Below are 20,823 nucleotides of genomic sequence, written 5' to 3'. Positions count from 1 at the left end.
ATGACCTGAACTGAAGTTGGATGCTTAACTGACTGAGCCACCAGGCACCCCTGGGGTATATATTTTAAAATTAAAATTAACATTTAATTTGTGACCAGGGACACCTGGGTGGCTCAGCTGGTGAACTGTGAGATTCTTGATCTGGAGGTTGTGAGTTCAAGCCCTACATTGGATATGAAATCTTAAATAAAAATTTTAGTGATCAAATTGAAAGTGATTATTTTCCTTTTAAAATATATTCTGCCCCTCCATATTGTTGCTTTTCCAAAGTGCATCTGACCATCCTTAACTCAAATGGTGAGATAATGATGATAAAAATGTGAAGAAAAAGTAGACATTTTTCCAATCCCATGAGAAACTTTCCATCAAGAGTGTTTTTAGCAGGGGCACCTGGGTGGTTCAGTCGATTAAGCATCCGACTTCAGCTCAGGTCATGATCTCCGGGTTCATGGGTTCAGGCCCCGCGTCGGGCTCTGTACTGACAGCTCAGAGCCTGGAGCCTGCTTCGGATTCTCTGTCTCCTCTCTCTCTGCCCCTCCCCTGCTCCTGTTCTGTCTCTCCTTGGAAACTAAATAAACATTAAAAATTTTTTTAAAAAAGAGTTTTTTTAACAGAGGATTCCATTGTATATAATGGGACAGTTTAGATAATCTGGAAGCAGCCTAGATAACTTGATGTAATAATAATAATAATAGCTATCAGTTAGCATAAAATACATGCCCTGCTAAATATATGTGCTATTTTACATGAGCTATGTCTCAGTTTTTAAATGTTTATTTATTTGAGAGAAAGAGTGAGCAGGGGAGGGGCAGAGAGAGAAGGAGTCAGGGACTCTGAAGAAGGAGACAGAGCCTGATGACTCAGGGGCTGGAATTCATGAACTCTGAGATCATGACCTGAGCCAAAATCAACTGACTGAGCCACCCAGGTGCCCCAAGCTATATCTCATTTAATCTCTACATCATAAATGCAATGTACTTACCAATTTTTATGTACAGATAAAGAAAGTACAGTTCAGAGGAACTAAGGAACTTGTCCCAGGCATGACGAGTGGCAGGCAGCAAAGTGGGATCTGACTAGGGTCTGTCTGATGCCAGGCACATGTTCTGCATGCAATGTATGGACGGTATAGGTAACTGTGCTCATTTTTTCTTGACTTAAAACTGTCATAGTGTTAAAAATAAATCCTAAATTTGTGAAATCACTCCTCAAGTGGATCTTAAGGTTAAAAAAAAATTTATTAGGCACACCTGGGTGACTCAGTCAGTTGAGCATCCAACTTCAGCTAGGTCATGATCTCCTGGTTCATAGGTTCAAGCCCTGTGTCAGGCTCTGTACTGACAGCTCAGAGGCTGAAGCCTGCTCTCTCTCCCCCTCTGTGTCTAGCTCTGTGTCTCTTTCTCTCAAAAATAAATTTAAAAAATAAATAACAAATTTATTAAGATATTATTCTGGAAAAGCTGGCTCATAGTAAGATGATTAGGGCTTATTTGTCAGGGCTAATACTATTTATATATTTTGATGACATTACTCATGCCAGGCGTACCCAGGAGGAATTATGGAAATAGAAGTCTGTTCATGTTGCAATCCTTCTATATTTCGGCTATCCCTCTGTCTTTGCTGGACTCTAGGGTTCCTTTCAGCTAGAATTCAGAATCCATTAACTTAAAAATATCACTCAATTAAAATAAAATATAAAATCCAGCAACAGAGTTCTCTTATAGCCAGAATTGTTTCAGTTAGTTTATATTCATCTGGGTTATCATGACAGATACCTGACTTGAATCAGCTTAAGGAAAAACAGTAATTTCAAGGCTCGTGCAGTTGAGAAGGATTCTGGGCTGACTCCCTGAGAGAAAGGTAGAGCTACAGGAACCAGGGCTTAGAACCCTGGCATGAGGTGTCTCCTAAGGACTGTCTGTCTTCCATCTCGGCTGTCTCTGCTAGACTTCGGTAGGCAGACACACTCCGCAGGATGGGCCTCAGCTGCACTCTCATCTTAGTGACCCCAGGGAAAGAGGCTGACTTGCTTTGTGGGCATGCCTCACCATCACTGTGTGCAGGTAGTAATGATGGGGTTTTGGAGTGAGGTCTAAAGCCGACAGCCAGGCAAGAATTCTAGGGGCATTTTTGGTGCAAAAAAGGTGATTTTATTCAAGCACAGGGACAGGACCCTGGAAAGAGCTGCACTGGGATTGCGAAGAGTGACTGGTTATATACTGCAGAGTTGGGGGGGGGGGCGGTGGGAGAGCAGATAAAGTCAAGAGGAAGTTTCATGTGCTAAAGAAGACTCACAGATTACTGGAGGTCTAGCTATTGTCAAACTAGGGCGTTTTTTTTTTTCCTCTAGCAAAGCATTATTTTTTTTAATATATTTTTATTTATTTCTAGGAGAGAGAGAGACAGCGTGAGCAGGGGAGGGTCAGAGAGAGAGGGAGACACAGACTCCGAAATAGGCTCCAGGCTCCGAGCTGGCAGTCAGCACAGAGCCCGACGCGGGGCTCGAACCCACGAACCGCGAGATCATGACCTAAGCGAAAGTCGGACGCTTAACCGACTAAGCCACCCAGGCGCCCTGCAAAGCATTATTATTAAGACAGTAGGGAGTTTCTGAAGATTAGGTTATTGATAAAATTGCTTTTTTCTTGTAATTTACAAAGTATTTGTAAACTGAGAGACTCAGGTCCTATGATCTATCATTTAACCATTTGTTTTCTCCTTTCCTTTGTTCTTAGGCGGCCAGGAATGTCAGAGGAATATCACACATATCCCATCCGGGGTGGTGGAGGTGGTTTGCAGTCTCAGCTTGCCTATGCTCCCTCATCAGTAAGATTGGCCAGGCTTGTCGAATGTGCCCACCCCAGGGTCTGGGGATGGAGCCAGGCATAGTTACCTGACAAGGGGGAATGGGGTAAAATGTGCTGGGCAGCCAAAATTGAGAGCCACCCTGCTGATGAGGTACACCACATTCCTCACCAGACTAACCAATTTAATGAGACATGATTCCTTCAGAATGGAATCTAAGTACTGTCTACCTTTGTACCAGCCAGATTAGATTACACCATGTTCCAAAATAAACAACTCCATCTCAGTGGCTCACCAAATTGGAGGTTTATTTCTCCCTCATGGTGTATGATGTTGGTGAGGTTCAGTTGGATGTCTCCTTTTATTCTGGTTTGCGGCCAGTGGGGTGCACTGCCTGACATTTCTGATGTGCACCACTTGGAGACAGGGTCACACCTCACAAGTTAAGGGCTCAGTTCTCCATGAGACTGTCCTTATTTCAGACACTCGACACACTTTACGGGTCCCCAGGCTACCCATACTTCTAACTGGCTATGAAATCAGGGGTTGCCACAAGTGCTATCCTTATGACTGCAGTTGTATTAAAGGGTCCTCATGGGGCAAAGTCTGGGAGGGAATGCAGAGCTGCCGTGCCCTCTCCTGCGGGAGTGGGTGGGAGGGAGGGGGCTTAGCATGCATCGTACTCTCAGCTGTTTACCATGTTCACCAACCAGGAAGCTCCACTGGGCTTCTGTGTCCAGAGTCTCACATGATTCAACTCAATTTCCAGATCCCCTCTGCTTCCCAGAGGTCAGAATGATCCAGAGTTCCAATCTTGTAGTCACATGGTTGATCTTTCTGGTATCCTGAAAGCTATCTAGGTGCCTGCCACAGGCACATCATTAGATAACAAAGATATTCCCATCACTTAGGAAATTCCAAGTATTTTAAGAAGCTCTGTGCCAGGAAACTGGGGGTGGGGTGGGGGGGGAACAAAACAAATTCTTTATTATGCCACATCTTTTAGGATTGAGGCTGAAGAAGCAGCTCCTTTCTTAAAAAAAAAAATTTTTTTTAATGCTTACTTATTTTTGAGACAGAGCATGAGCAGGGAAGCAGCAGAGAGAGACACAGAATCTAAAGCATATTCCAGGCTCTGTGTTGTCAGCTCTGTGAGATGTAGTCAGGCGCTTAACTGACTGAGCCACCCAGGCACCCTGGAGCACTCCTTTCTGAGACAGTGACAGTGGAACCTTGTGTTAGCTCTTGAAGCTTCAGCTCGTAAGTGGAGTAATTTAGTTCTATTCCTGTCACCTTGGCTTATATAAGTCATGTGGCCCTGAGTCTGACATCATTGAAATTAAGAGATACAATCCTCCAGTGAGGGCAGCAAATATTTTGAACAGACCTCACAGTGTACCACAACCTCCTTTACAGAAAGGTAAAGCTGTGTCACTGAAATGAAATTTGTTAGTGAGAAAACCCTTTTCAAAACTCTCTACAAGTTTTCTTCTGGGTAGGAAAGTAGAAATTGTACTAAGTGCCTGTAATAAGGCAATTGCTTTATATATGCTGTATTATATAATTAGCATACTGATTATATAAGATATGTATTATTTTATTATTATATGATTATATTACATTATCTTATATTATTACTATAAGGTATGTATATCCATTTTACAGATATGGAAACTGACTCTCAAAGATAAGTTGTCATAGAATTATTGGTTGAATCAGATGCAAATCCAGACCTGTCTCTAAAGCTTCTTCCTGGAAGTTTGTTAGATGCAGAATCTCAGAGGCCCTCTTCCTGCCCTCACCTGCTGAATCAGAATCTGCAGTTTCACAAGATTTCCAGGTGATTAGGATGTACATTGATGTTTGGGATTAGATAACACTGAGATTTCAGAAGCTGAGGTTTCTTTTACTGCCTCTTCCCTGTTTCTTGTCCCCAATCTGTTAAAATAAGTTGGTGGGGGGGAGGGGAAATCTGCTTAGTTGCTATCATTCACCAATACCTCCCAGACACAGTCTCATTTAAGCCTCATAAAAACCCCATACTGTCAATACCATCACCCACCTTAGAGGCAAGGAAATTGAGTTTTGGGTCGATCAGAGTGCTAATGCTGGAACTGGAAAACATAAAAATAATTCCTCTTAGGTGAAATTTAAGTACAAAATGCTATAACGTATTGTTGTGTTTGACTTTTAACAAGTATTTATAATCAAATAAAGTTGATAATGATACTAATAAAGAAAATTGTAGCTATTTGTTGAGTACTGTATTAAGTGCATTATTTTAAATACGTAAAATTATTGGGGCACCTGGGTGGCTCAGTCATTTAAGTGTCTGACTTTTGATTTCGACTCAGGTCTTGATCTCATGGTTTGTGGGTTTGAGCCTCGCATCAGGCTCTGCAATAACAGTGCGGAGCCTGCTTGGGATCTTCTGTCTCCCTCTCTCTCTCCCCATCCCCTGGTCTTGCTTTCTCTCTCTCTCTCTCAAAATAAGTAAATGAACTTTATTTTTTACTTTTTAATAAGTAAACTTTAAGTAAATAAATATGGATAATTATTATGTAAATGGAATTTATTCTCTCTGACCATAACAAGTAGAAAGACAAATATCATGAAAGCATTGGCTTGTTTATCAGGAATTAATGGCTTAAAAGAAGGAATGAAAACTGTTGATTAACTGTTGTCAGTAAGACCATCTGATATTCAGTCAGTAATTCTCAGTCAGGTGTGGGGAACCTTCCAAGGGCTATTTGGAGCCATGCAGCGGCCCTTTTGGTTGTCACAATGAGTGGGAGGTACAATTGGTATTTAATGTCTTGGGACCAGGGATGCTAAATGTTTGGCAACATATGGGATCCTAGCACAACCAAACATTGTCTGTTCCCACATGCCACTGGCACTTTCCTTGAGGAATGGAGAAATTTGTCACAATGTTTGTTTTATAAAACAAATTTCAACTTTGAGGAGAACCATACTAATTATTCCCACCTCAAAGAGTTAACACACACAGCTACTAACTCATTGTGATAAACCCACTAGCACATAGCTGTACTGCAAACTCAGGGGCTTTGAAGCAATGAGAGATCCTTTTTTTTTTCTTAATTTTTTAATTTTTGAGACAGAGAGAGAGAGACAAAATGAGCAGGGGAGGGTCAGAGAGAGAGGGAGATACAGAATCTGAAGACAGGCTCCACGTTCTGAGCTGTCAGCACAGAGCCCGACGCGGGGCTCGAACCCACGAACTGTGAGATCATGACCTGAGCTGAAGTCGGCCGCTTAACCGACTGAGCCACCCAGGTGCCCCAGCAATGAGAGATCCTTAAAGGTCAAAGGGACAAAGCCCTTCTCCCCATACCTAGAATTCCACTGTAGCTCACAGATGGGGAAACTTCTGCCTCCTGGCCTCCCTGGCCAGTGTTTCTTGGGAAGAGGAGTGGCTAATTAGATTTTGAGGCAGGTTTTACTAGTGTATGCGGTTACTGTGGTTAAACTCACCCTTCCTTCTTCACTTCCTGCTGAAGGGGTTCCTACCCAAGCCACAAGCTAAAGGTCAAGAGTCCCCAAAGAGTGGGCCTAGGCCAGCTGAAAGTCATGGGCTTATTCTCTATTTTGCCCTTTGCTCTAGCACTGGGAATACTCTTTGGTCTGGCCATTCTCCGTGTGGCAATAGTTCCACCTGTCCTTGGATTTGCAGGTGAAACAAGTGGATAAGGAAGGGAAGCAGTCTGAAGCTCCACTTTACCCTCAGGCCTGACCCTCTTTCTTCAGTCCCTTAGAATTCTTGTGGAGGGCTTGCTCAGCTGTTAACAAAGAGTCACTGTCTTTTCTTCTGTGTTCCTTCCCACTGCTCAGGTTCAGTCAGTAAATCTGGGGCGGGGGGAGAGCCGTGGGAGGGGGTCTAAGGAGGTCAGGGGACAGGGGGGCTGGAGGGAGGAGATGGGGGTTCTGGAGGGAAGAGGGCTAGGGAAGGGGAATTGGAGAGAGGGGGGGAGCTGGAAGGGGTCTGGGGGGAGGAGGGGCTACAGAGAGGGAGCTGGAGACAGGGGCTCTGGAGAGTAGGGTGGCTGAAGTGGGGGATTTGCACCTGCAGCATGTTCAGCAGCAGTAGAAGCTGCCATCTATGAAGTACCTACACAGTGCTGAGCATTTGACTTAGTCTTTTCTTTACTCAAAACAACTCTGAGAGATAGGTATTATCCCTGACATGGAAACCAAAACTTTCAGACATTAATAACTTGCCCAGGACTACTTAATTAGCAGGTAGTAGAGTTGTAATTAAAATATTTTCCGGACTGAAAGACTAAGATCATTTAAAAAGACAAAGCAGTTTCTTCCATGCTTTACGATAGGAATCTATCAACAAAGCACTTTTTTTTTTTTTTAGTTTGTAAGTAGATCTGAAGCTGTTTTTTGAGAAAAAATATTGTGGTTCTGATAGCTTCTCTGAGAATGTAGGTTGCTCTGTCTCTGGCAAGACTATAAATCAGGTTTTAAAATTTCCCCAACACTTTAAGCCATGCCATCTGCATGTCTAGGATCGAAAACATATGTATTTTCCTCCACTTCACAACACAGAAGACTGGCATTCTAGTCATTTGTCACAATTTTATTGCAGTTTAGCACTTGCCAGTAGTTTGCTTGTGACATCTGATGAGAGAGAGACAGAGAGAAAGGAAGAATGTGATAAAAGATTTGTTGAAATTACATTTATCTGGTTTTGCAGGGTCTCTAAGTTATTTGACTGTATTATAGGAGACAATCTGAAAATAATGTTCTTGGGGTGCCTGGGTGGCTCAGTTGGTTAAGCATCTGACTTTGGCTCAGAACCACTTACTTGTGGTTTGTAAGTTCAAGCCCTTGGTTAGGCTCTGTGGTGACAGCTCAGAGCCTGGAGCCTGATTCAGATTCTGTCTCTCTCTGAGCCTCCACCTCCACAAATATAAATAAATATTAAAAAAAAATAACATTCTTGACTAGGTGTGTGTATGTGTTTATAATCATAGATCCCTTAAAAATATCTTTGTAAGAGTAAATAGTGTTAGAGTAAATGTGTTTTACTGATTTCTAGGGCTGCTTTAATTGATTTGGCAGGAATAATAGGTGTCCCTTTTCTCTTTTCACTGTTTACTGTCTGTCTATAAAATTGATGTTTGATGGAGGAAGACTTTCTTTTCAGATTTGGAAGGTTGATACTTCAAAGTATACAAATGTCCAGGCTCTCATATTTATTAAAATAATTATCCACTACATTATTCATTGTGTTTATATAAGCATAACTGTGAGATGCTAGAGTCCAATTCACCTTTATGAAAGAATTTATGTGCCTTATTCTATTTGGAAATGAGACCTCATGCTATATGTCTTTGCTTTATTGTTTTGGTTACCAGAAAACTCAAGGCCAAATGCAGACTCAACTACACTACTTAATTCTTTCCAATGCTACGTGTACATGTTGTTCCTTAAAATATTCCTTTTTTTATTTGAACCATCACCTTGTGTTTTAATATTCTGTAAATTCCTTAAAACACCTCCTCGCACTTAAATTTTTGGCAATAGGCAAAGAATTATTCCACAGATTACTTGCTAAATGTCAAGGGCCAAAAATACCTTAATATTGGTGATATCTGGCTTTTACTACCCCAAAATAGTGATCAATTTTACAATTACTAATAGGACAATTAGACATTATGTGCTTCCTGATATATGCAATATGACGTACATATTATCACTTGCCAAAAATGTTCACCTGAATGTAATCAAGCCTTTATGTCTTCCGGTTCCCAGAAATAGAAGGAATACAGAATAAGTTAAACTAAGCAACATGATGAAGAAACAAAGTCAAATGTAGACTATGGGAGATTGTACAACTGGCCAGGTCTCTTCAAAAACTAAATTTCATGAAAATAGGAGGTAGAGTACATTCTAGATTAAAAGAGATGGGAGTAGGTACAGAAACTAGATCAACAGTCATTATGGGTGGGCTTGTAAAGTAGTATAGCCACTTTGTAAAACTGTTAACAAGTTAAATGTACACTTAATATGTAATCCCCAGGAACTCTTCATGTAGGTATCCACCCAAGAGAAAATATATATTCACACAAGGACTTGTATATGAATGTTTGTGCAGCATTGTTTGTGAATACCCCAAACTGGAAACAATCCAGATGTCCATCAATTGGCAAAAGGATAAACAAAATGTGATCTATGCATACAATAGAATATCACCCAGCCATAAAAAGGAAGAAACTATTGCTACATGTTATAACACAGATGAACATCAGAAACATTATACTAAATAAAAGAAGCCAGATTCAAAAGACTGCATATTTTATGATTCCATCGATGTGAAATGTTTAGAAAAGGCAAATATATAAAGACAGATAGATTAATGGTTGTCAGGAGCTGAGGGTAGAAACAGAGATTAACTACAATGGTCACAAAGGATCTTTCTGGGGTAAAAAAAAAGTGTCCTAAAACTATATTGTGGTGATGGCTGCCCAACTCTGTACATTTACTAAAAATCATTGTATTGTACACTTAAAATGAAAATTTAAGATTAGAAATTACACCTAAATAAAACTGATTTTATAAAGAATATGGCTGAAGTGATATATGACCCTAGACCCCCAGAGACCTTGAAGATTTCACTTTCCCTTACTGAAACCTTCCCTGAGACTGTCACAGAAGAGAATGAGGTCCCAGACAACAGCCAGCACCAGTCACTGTACCTGGGAATGAGGCCATCTTGAATCTTCCAGCCCAGCAGACTTCTAGGTGACTGCAGCCATAGGAGTGAGTGTAAGGGGGACCAGCAGAGGAAAAACCCAGCTGATTCATGAATCATAAGACATAATAGTTTTATGGTAATAACATATAGAGATACAATTAAATAAAATATAAGGGTCAAGTGATATGGCAAAATTTTAACAATTGTATTTAAATGGTGGCTAAATGATGATTTATTGTGCTATTTCTATCTTCTGTGGGTTTGAAAATTTTTAAATAAAAGCTTAGAATAGGTATAGGGGCACCTTTCTAAATCCTTTCTAACTTTACTTAGTAAAGTCCCATCATAAAAACAATACAGAATTCATTTCTAAGAGAGGGATTAAACATAATTTAAGTAGGTTTCCCTTCAGTGTATCAATCATATGTGGATATTTCCAGGTGGGATGAATTTGTTGAAAATTTTGGAAAATGAAGTTGGTTTGTTCTAGTTCTGGGGAGTCCTACCTCTATCAGTTTGCTCTTCACTGCTACCAGATCTTGGCACCTGGCTGGCTCATTTGGTAGAGCAGGCAACTCTTACTCTTGGGGTTGTGAGTTTGAGCCCCATGTTGGGTGTACAGATTAAAAAATAAGTTAGACCAACTGCCACCAGAGCTTCTCATTTTAAAAGATGATTTGATATATGTGTATATTGAGAAATGATTACCATGATGACTTTGGTTAATATCAATCACTTCATATAGTAAAAAATTTTCTTCCAATGATGAAAATTTTAGTATTTATTCTTTTAGCAACTTTCAAATATGCAATACAGGATTGTTAACTATATTCACCATGTTGTATGTTACTTCCCCAGAACTTATTTATCTTATAACTAAAAGATTGTACCTTTTGACTACCTTCACCCATTTTATTCATCTCTCATGCCCAGCCTTTGGCAACTATCAATCTGTTCTTTGTATCTTTCTGTTTTTTTTTTTTTAAATTCTACATATAAGTGAGATCATATGGTATTTGTCTTTCTCTGCCTGATTTATTTCATTTAGTACAGTGCCCTCAATCTTGTTGCAAATAGCAGGATTTCCTTCTTTTTATGGCTAAATAATATCCCATTTTCTTTGTCCATTCATCTGTTGGTGGACACTTAGGTTTCTTCCATGTCTTGGCTATTTTAAGTAATACTACAATGAACATGGGGATGCTGATATCTTTTCAAGATAGTGATTTTATTCCTTTGGATATATACCCAGAAGTGTAATTGCTGGATCATTTGGTAGTTCTATTTTTAGTTTTGGGGGGAACCTCCATATTTTTTTTCCACAGTGGCTGTGGAACTTACATTCCCACCAATAGTGGACAAGTATTCCCTTTTCTCCACATCCTTGCCAACATTTGTTTCTTGTGTTTTTAATAATAGCCACTCAACAGATGTGAGGTGTTATCTCATTGTGGTTTTGATTTGCATTTCTCTGATGATTAGTGATGTTGAACACCTTTTCATGTGCCTGTTGGCCACTTGGATGTCTTCTCAGATCTCTGTACCTTTTTTTTCTAAGTTTATTAATTTTTTTTGTTAAAAATTTTTTAATGCTTATTTTATTTTTGTGTAAGAGAGAGACAGAACGTGAACAGGGGAGGGGCAGAGAAAGAGGGAGACACAGAATCTGAAGCAGGCTCTAGGCTGCAGTCTCTGAGCTGTCAGCACAGAGCCTGATGTGGGGCTCAAACTCACCAACTTGAAGATCACGAACTGAGCCGAAGTTGGACGCTTAACCGACGGAGCTACTCAGACACCCTCAGATCTCTTTTTTTTTCCTTTTTTAAAAAATTTTTTTAAAATGTTTTATTTATTTCTGAGAGAGAGAGTGAGAGAGACAGTGTGAGCAGGGGAGAGTCAGAGAGAGAGGGAGACACAGAATCCGAAGCAGGCTCCAGGCTCTGAGCTGGCTGTCAGCACAGAGCCTGATGTGGGGCTCGAACCCACGAGCTGTGAGATCATGACCTGAGCCGAAGTCGGACGCTTAACCGACTGAGCCACACAGGCACCCCCTCAGATCTCATTTTTAAATGAAGCAGGAATTGAGCTCTTTTTTGTATGAGATCTTCTAATTTTTAACTCTTGGCTCAATTTTTGTGAAGGGGCTTTTTGGACCAAAGGAAACCTGTGTGTGGCCCACAGGAGAGAGACATCTGTGTGGGGCATTGATATCGATGTGAAAACAGAAAGAAGAAATGTTCAGGACCATTGTGCTCCTCACTTCCCTGGCCTCTTAGGGAAATCTCTCCATGTTCTGAAACTTAGCTTCCATTTATGCAAGAGGGGATTGGAACATTCCTGGTTACTGGGATAGGCATGTAGTGGGAGTGAGAGAAGGTCAAGGTGGTCAAAAGGTATAGACTTCAGGTGTAAGATAAATAAGTACTAGAGGAGCACCTGGGTGGCTCAGTCAGTTAAACATCTGACTCTTGGTTTTGACTCACGTCATGATCTCACAGTCTATGAGTGTGAGCCCCACATTAGGCTCTGTACCAACAACGTGGAGCCTGCTTGGGATTCTCTCCCTCCCTCTCTCTTTGCCCCTCCCCTATTCTCTCTCTTTCTCAAAATAAATAAATAAATAAACTTAAAAATTTTTTTAAAGATAAGTAAGTACTAATTATATAATGTCCAACATGATGGGTGTAAACACTACTGTGTGGTATATTTGAAAGTTGTTAAAAGAGTAGATGTAAAGAATTCATCACAAGAACAAAACTGTTTCTCTTCTTTTTTTTTTTTGTATCTATATTACATGGTAAATGTTAACTGAATTTTTTGTGGTGATCATTTCACAGTATATACAAGTCATTATGCTAGAAGCCTTAAACTTATAGAGTGCTATATGCCAATTATAAACTGGGGAAAAAAAAGGGGGATCAGATGATGTGTTCTCCAAAGATCCCTCCTCTTAAACTCTTAACATACCTTTTCTGTTTTGTACCAGCAACATGTTGTGTTTTTTTGAAAAGTCTTCCTTTGAAACATGAAATTCATACATTACTTGATTCCTCATTTATTTTTCAAATGCTCATTAGGTTCCACATAGATGTTCTCAGAGCAGTAGCATGCTCCAGGCCAGCAGGAACTTGTTATTCTTTTGTTCGGACATTATAGGCTTTTTAGGGATTAATTTCTTTTTTTTTTAATGTTTTTTTTAAATTTATTTCTAAGAGAGAGAGAGAGAGACAGCGTGAGCAGGGGAGGGTCAGAGAGAGAGGGAGTCACAGACTGAAACAGGCTCCAGGCTCTGAGCTGGTAGTCAGCACAGAGCCCGACGCGGGGCTCCAACCCACGAACCGCGAGATCATGACCTAAGCGAAAGTCGGATGCTTAACCGACTAAGCCACCCAGGCGCCCCTTAGGGATTAATTTCTTAACATATACTCCAAGAAATAAAGTCCATCTACTATATACAAAGGGAATTGTAATCATAATTATTTTCTCTCTTCTTTTCATTTTGTGTGCAATTACCTTTGGGGCCATGATTGGAAGCAGAAAATTAAAGGTAGAAGATATTTAGTGAATCTCTGCTTTTCAGGCAGTCTGCTTAATCCATGTCCAGTTTCTACTTCACTTTTAACAGTAGAAATTTTAAAAATTCTAGCACTAGATGTAGTAATTCCAGTTTTGCAAGCTAGGCTGCAGAACTGAGTTTTTATAAGATTGGTTTCTTAGATTCCTGGAATTATTTTTTAACAATCTGGGCTTGTTATGCCATCTCAAATTGTTGTACCATTTTTTAAAACAACACTCCTGTGTAAGAAAAACAATAAGAAACATGCAACTTCGTTGTAAAATTCTATTCAGTGTCCCTACCATTTGTCAAGGTCTCTACATACTTGTTGTGAAAAGGTATCCTTAGCAACCAAGATCATTGGCTTTTTATATAAAAGAGACCCCAGACCATTCTTCTAACATCTAAAGATTCAACTTCCCCACGATAATAAGCATACAGATGGTGAGACAGACACGGCAAAGCACAAACCACAGGGGCCAGAACACTTGAATAAGAAGTGGGATGTACTTTAGGCCATGCACACGGTGATTTCCCTTCTCAGCACTCTCTTTTTTATCTTCCATCAAGTCTCTCCTAGCAAAGCTGCCCTACAAAAAGAAATCTGGTGTTTCATTATGGCACTAGGGAAAACTAAGGGAAAATAAAAATACTCCTGGAGTATTTTTTAAATGAAGAATGAAAGAGAGTCATCTGAAGTTCAACTTGGAAGCGAAATGTATATTCTTACAAATTGTCCTTATTGAAAAAAAGATGATAATGAGAAAAGAATGATTAGCCCCTTAGGATGGTCAGATTAGGGCATACAGGGAAACCTTGGTTTGCAAGCATCATAAGTTTGCGAAACATGCCTGTGACCCAAAGCACTTGTATATCAAAGCCAATTTCAAGAACCATTGGCTCAGGGCATGTGGGTGTCTCAGTTGGTTGAGTGTCGACTTCAGCTCCGGTCATGATCTCACAGTTCGTGAGTTTGAGCCCCGCATCAGGCTTTGTGCTGAGAGCTCAGAGCCTAGAGCCTACTTGGGATTCTGTATCTCTGTCTCTCTCTGCCCCTCCCCTACTCATGCTCTGTCTCCCTCTGAAAAACAAAAACAAAAAACAAAACCCGTTGGCTCAGTTGTGAAAATATGACCTTCAACATCACATGTTATTCGTATGGTGAGACATTGCTCGTTTATCAAGTGAAAATTTATTAGAAATGTTTGCTCGTCTTGCAGAACACTCACAGAACAAGTTACTCACAACCCACGCTTTTACTGTACTTGAGAAATAATAACATGAAGGGTACTTTCTCATTTTTACCCTGTAATTGGTGATTTTTTTCAATCAGAGGGAGTTTCTCCACTTCTAAAGTGGTCCTTCTTTTCATAGACTAGGTTGGGAGATTTTCAGAAAGAAGCTTTCATTTTCAAAAATCTTTGGAGATTCTAAATGCCCTTTTCCTTTTCTTCTGCAGGAAATTGCAGTGAATGTCTCAATTCAAAACCATGAAAGAAGAATGGGCTTCCTGAGTACAGAGCTATCTGCTAATGTGAATAAGAAAAGTGGGATAGGGACATCAATGATAAAAATCAAACCCTTCCTTTTTGGGCTCTCATGTTTTGGGTAGTCACTTCCTGCCTCTAACTTGATTCTCTTTGCTTCTGTTTAACTGCAGAAATGTTTCCTAGAATTGGTCGTTCACACTTAGAGATCACTGCACTGACAACTTAGAGATTTTTTTTCACCTTTTTGTGTGTGGCTGACAGACTCTTAAGTGACATTTACAATTCAGGCAATCCTTTGTGTTTCTGACCTGCCACTTTCTTGTGGAATAAGGACAAGCAGCTTGGGGAATCTCACTCTGAACAAGGCTACTTGAGCTCAGAGGGAACACTGTGTTCCCTAATGAGATGTAGGAATAAAGAATTAGCTCAGAATGTGCAAGGGAACTTCTCAGACCTTCTCCTCTTATAAAATTCAGAACTGTTTTCATAGTCATCCAGTTTCTGAAAACCCACGGTGAATTTGACACGAGGTGTCTGGACATAATCCAATAATTGTGGGTAGTTGTGTGAAGGGGTTACACACACGGGGAAAGGGGGAGACCCTCCCACTGCTGTAGGGTTGCTTTCACCCATGGTATCTGTTTTATAAACTCAGACAGGACTTGATGGGTTTCTTTCTTATTAATGAGTCCCCCTTAAGTTACTCACTTAAGCAGTTCTATTATGTTTTGGTCTGAAATGATCAAATTCACTCTTATATAAATTAAGTAAAAGGTTGTTACAAGTTATCTTATGGTCTATTTCAGGGGGAAATCACCCCTTAAAGGAATGGCAGACTTCTTTCATGTGGACTAGAAAGCATGCACTACCCAGCAGATGAAATATGGAAAGAACAAAAGTTTGGCTGTCGACATGAGATCTACCATTTTGACTTCCATCAAAAGAATATGAGCCCAAGTAAACACACAGCACAAGAGCACACGCTCTCAGGTTCAAAGTCAGAATGCCATTAACAGCCAAATAAACCTGGGGGGAAAATCTGATTTTTTTTTCTCCTTCCTGACTCTATCCAAAGATAATCAAGTGGCTCCTTGGTTCAAGATACCAATTTTGGTAAATACAAAAATGTAGTATGCTTCTATTTCATTTTTGTGCTTTTTTTTTTCCTGTCGTATTGAGAGTTTCTGTGATATGGTGCACTTCAAATTGCTTCTGTCAATTCCAGTTTGCCTCCTTCAAGCTAAGCAGAGGCTGGGGGAAAGCAGTGCAATTTAAATAATAGAGTTATTTAAAGTGAAAGATAGCAAGGCTATCTTATTCTTGCTCACCAGTATAAATTGTTTCTGGTCTGAACTGGCTTTATGATTGATGGTTCCTAATTTCTGGATGGATTTTACTCTGTGAATCAGAGGATTTCCTGTAATAAGGTAGAAATGGTTTCATTCAGGACCATATTGTGGTCCAGATATTCTTTTGAAAAAGATTGCCAATCTACAAAGGCAGTTTTGTCAGGAAGAAAGAGTCCTTCAAATGGACCACTAGATGGCGGTGCTGCACCATCAGTGCTGAATGCGGTCCGCCCTCTGCATTTCAGGGCTGCGTTAGTGGAAAAAACTGATCACTGATGTCTGTGCCCAGGAGCAATGTTGGCCCAAGCAAAGGTGGTCTTTATATGTAATATATCTGGTCACTGGATATTCTGTTAAGCTTTTGTTGAGGCAGTGATTTGTTGACTCAACAAGCTATTGTTTGTCTAAAGGTCATGATTTTTTTTTTAATTGGAAAGGACAAATTTTAAGAGCAAAATTCAAAATTTGTCAAGATCATACATAAAATTTTCTTTACATTAATTTATGCTTTCCATTGGATAATTAAAATTTCCCAGAGACTGAGGACTTCAATAGCTGAATGGAAACGTAAAGAACTGCTGGCCAGGGTAGCATCAGGGGGCAGGAGCTCTGCCCTGCATCCTGAATAAGGAGCTGGAGGTTGCTGGGCCTTTTCTCAGCTGCGTTGTGAGCGATTTTGACTGGACACTGCTAAGGTCCCTTCTAATTCTAACAGTCTACAGTTGTCTGATTTTAAACAGTTACCAAGTACAGAAGCCCCTGAAAGCCATTTAGTTTTTTTCAAATTTACTCTGAAGGCATACGGTTGTTTATAGTGTGGTATATATGTGAACAATACTCTTGTTCAATGTCAGAAGTGATGTTCATTCCTGGAATTCCAAGGTATGGAATGAAACTTTGGAGTTTCAGTTAAAGAGATAATGAAACTGTTTATCATAATATCATCTTAGGCTTTATTTTGCTGTAAATGTTTTAGAAACCATGGGCCATCTTTTTGTTACATTTAAAATCGGGGCGCCTGGGTGGCTTAGTCGGTTACGCGTCCGACTTTCGCTTGGGTCATGTTCTCGCGGTTCGTGGGTTCGAGCCCCGCGTCAGGCTCTGTGCTGACTGCCAGCTCAGAGCCCGGAGCCTGTTTCAGTCTGTGACTCCCTCTCTCTCTGACCCTCCCCTGCTCACGCTGTCTCTCTCTCTCTCTCCTAGAAATAAATAAAACATTTAAAAAAAAAATTTAAAATCATGTTAGAAAGTCAGACAGAGGAAGACAAATACTGTACATACATTCTCACTTATGTGTGGAATCTAAAAACGTTAAACTAAAAGAAATAGAGTAGAATGGTGGTTGCCAGGGTTGGGGGATGGAGAAAATGGGGAGATGGTCAAAGGGTTCAAACTTCCCTTATGAGATGACTAAGTTCTGGAGATCTAATGTACAGCAGGCTGACTATAATTTAAAATATTGTATTATACACTGAAAAGTTGTTAAGAGAGTAGATCTTAAAAGTTGTCACCACACACACACACACACACACACACACACACACACATACTCACAGGTAATTATGTGAGGGGATGGAGGCGTTAACTAACCTCATTGTGGTAATCGTTTTGCAATGTATACATGTCTCAAATCATCATGTTGTTCACCTTAAACTTACATGTATTATATATCAATAAAATCTCAATAAAGCTGAAAGAATTAAATTCACATAGGAATTTTTGGATCATAAGTCTGACAATAAAGAATTATAAATCATCTTGTAAGAACATGATATATTTTACACAGTTCTATATATATTCCCTTTGAATTAACTTATTCATTAGTTTTCTGTTAAGTGATGTATTCATATATTGAGGGAACAGGTAATGTGCTCTGCTTTCAAAGAGATTACATTTTTCTAGTGAGACAATTAATTGGACAATCAATTACAAGAATGTGTAGGTATGTTATTTAAGTGGAGAAATACAAGATTTTCTGAGAGAACATAGTAATAGAGATGAAAATTACTATCTGTAGCAATTTCATATGGAAAAATTACAAGTTAGATTTGATTTTACAGGGATATTTACAGAAAAAAACAATCCTTTAACAGAGGAAACAAAACATTGTGTGTCTGTGTTAAATGCCTCTTCTTTATGAAACCTGGAAACATGCAAAATTCTATCAACCTTTTGATCACAGGGGCTATAGAAAAGCTACAGAAATACATTCTAAGGGAATATTTTCTTTTAGTTTTCAAGTCACATCAAAAGTTTTATCTGGACAAACTCTTGAAAAAATTTTTAATTTATTTTTAATGTTTTTATTTTTGAGAGACAGACAGAGTGTAAGCAGAGGAGGGGCAGAGAGAGAAGGGAACCATAGAATCCAAAGCAGACTCCAGGCTGTGAGCTGTCAGCATCGCTCCAACCTACGAACCATGAGATTATGATCTGAGCTGAAGTCGGTTGCTTAACCACTGAGCCACCCAGGTGCCCCATGGACAAAAAGTTTAAATATCAGTAGGGTTTCACTGTGAAACTTTCTGCAACCCCCACCCACCCCTGCCATTACTCATATCCTTCCTTTAGGAAAATTATGAATGAATTAGGACTTCATAGTTACCCCAAATTTGAAAATAAGAAGCAACAGTTTGTGTTTGCAATAGAGACCATTTCAGGTTAGTGGCAACTTTTGCTTGTATGCAGAAACAAATACATCTTTCATTCATACTATGAACAAAACAAGGGAGAAAATATTCATGAAATCAGTGATTCATAGTTATTTTTGTTGGGGTGAAAAACCATCTCTTGAGAAGTACAGGGGTTCGATGAACAAATGTCACAATGCATGGGATGACACAAGACATACTCGTAGCTGAATGGAAGAGGAAAGAGAGTTTTTTTACAAGGCCAGTTTTGATGCAATTGAAATATTACATTTAAAAAACCCTACTCATTGATGATGAGTAATCTGATTTTGATGACGGTCCTTTGTTTGAGATACATATATTCTGACAACTAACTCCCCTTTCCACCTCCAAATAGAATGTTTGAAGCTTTCTATTATCTTTTATTAATGTTTTCTGTATTATTTCCATACTTTGGGCTTCTTCTAAGTGCCACATCCAATTTTAGCAACCAGAGTGTATTGTGAGCCCATCTCCCAGAGACAGTGTGTATATTGCATCAGAGAGTGTTAGGGGTGGACATGGCTTTAAAGATCACCTAATCCCTTATTTTATAAATGGAAGATTCAGTCTTGAGAAGTGGGTCACATATCTGATAAGTCATGGAGCTCCAAATAAAACTCAGAGAAGAAGCGAAAGTATGAGAGAATTTGTTTTTGTGAAGAATGTACTGGGATAGCCATGGAACACACCTTTAATTTTAGTCCCCAGGTAATCCTTTGTCATGGGCATATCTCTATTTTTAGATGATGAGATTAAGGCTAGAGAGGTAAAGAAAAGCAGTCTAGATCTGAGTTTGCTGGCTTTTCACTCTCTGGCTTATACCTGTTGAGAGGCCATTTGTGTCACGCACTGGGCTAGGGATATGGAGGTGTGCAAACATACATGGATTCCAGGCTTAGCTTGTTGACAGTGTAGCTGCAGGGACAGATATCATTTAAATAATCAATTACCCACGAAGGCTCTAAAGGACAGGACAAGACTTTTCCTCCATACTGTGATACAAGCGCAGAGCAGAGCCATTTCCCGTGAATGAGGTCCTGGCAGTAGTTTGTCTAACCAAGTGCCAACCTCTTAGAGAGCCAGTTTGGAGAAGAAGCTGGATCAGTTGGTAAGATGACAAGACACGACCAAGGTGCCACCCTTTGACTAACTTCTCTGGGGTCTCATGGTCTGGCTTTCACATGGCTTCCTCTAGTGATTTTTCTTTCATATTTTTAATGATAGCCGTGTCCATTTTTTTCTCAGTTGTAAAAAAATTTGCTTTGTGAAGTTGTGCTCGAAAGGTACAGCTTGCATTGCTTTCTCTCAACCATACTTTTTGAATCTTGGTAAAACTCGATGGAAATTGACTGACATTGGTGGTGACTTTTCCTTACTATGAATTGTAGTCTTAAAGAAGTAAGTCGCTTGCCTATTTATTAGTGAGTATCCATCCATCCATCCATCCATCCATCCATTTCTCTTAGTGGTTTTTTTCTTGTTTCTGACACAGAATTCTAAGGAAGGTTTTGTGAGTGGTTATGATGACTTTGTAAAATTTTGTTTGCTTATAAGACAGAAACCAAAGGGAAATAGGAAAATGAAATGATTTAACAAAATGGAACCTTAAATGAATGTTGTCTTTTTGATATCCACTATTGTCATTATAAAGTTTATATAATACACCTTTGTTTTGATCTTTGCAGATATATTTTCTTGCAAATATGCGCATACATATATCTACTCATGTTTATGAAAATGAGATCATATTCTGTAAACATTTTTGTGTCCATTTTTGCTCCTAGCAATATATAACCAATGAATAAAGTTCACTTGATAAAGCTCTTCATAATAGCACAGTATCCCATTGTTAGAACGTACCATAATTTACTATTTAATTCAATTAATTTCCTTTTGTTGGGTATACTTTAGAATCTCTCCATTCTTAGAAACTTTAACGCAACGAACATTCTTGCAGTTTACATTGTGCACTTGATCATTAATTTCCTTACAATAGATTTCTAGAAGTGGAACTGCTCTATGAAAGGCTTTTTTTTTTTTTTATGTTTTATTTATTTCTAGGAGAGAGAGAGAGAGAGACAGCGTGAGCAGGGGAGGGTCAGAGAGAAAGGGAGTCACAGACTGAAACAGGCTCCAGGCTCTGAGCTGGCAGTCAGCACAGAGCCCGACGTGGGGCTCGAACCCACGAACCGCAAGATCATGACCCAAGGGAAAGTCGGACGCT

General features: G+C 39.6%; 1 long non-coding RNA gene across 2 annotated transcripts in view; it reads left to right on the top strand.

The window, feature by feature from the left end:
* The window catches only part of LOC144243164 (uncharacterized), a 32,348-nt gene extending 11,729 nt beyond the window's left edge, over positions 1–20,619 (top strand). The window contains exons 3-6 of one of the 2 annotated variants that reach the window (XR_013338557.1): positions 2,736–2,826; positions 4,471–4,645; positions 14,548–14,622; positions 15,385–20,619. This is a non-coding gene — a long non-coding RNA (uncharacterized LOC144243164). The remainder of the gene's footprint in view (positions 1–2,735; positions 2,827–4,470; positions 4,646–14,547; positions 14,623–15,384) is intronic. The other variant, XR_013338556.1, reaches the window with a different exon arrangement.
* The last annotated feature ends 204 nt before the right edge of the window (positions 20,620–20,823 follow it).

The sequence above is a fragment of the Crocuta crocuta genome, unplaced genomic scaffold, assembly GCF_008692635.1.
Source record: "Crocuta crocuta isolate KB4526 unplaced genomic scaffold, BGI_CrCroc_1.0 scaffold26, whole genome shotgun sequence".
NCBI classification, from domain to species: domain Eukaryota; kingdom Metazoa; phylum Chordata; class Mammalia; order Carnivora; family Hyaenidae; genus Crocuta; species Crocuta crocuta.
Note: the sequence above shows the minus strand (reverse complement) of the source record. Positions and strands in the feature narration are given on the sequence as shown.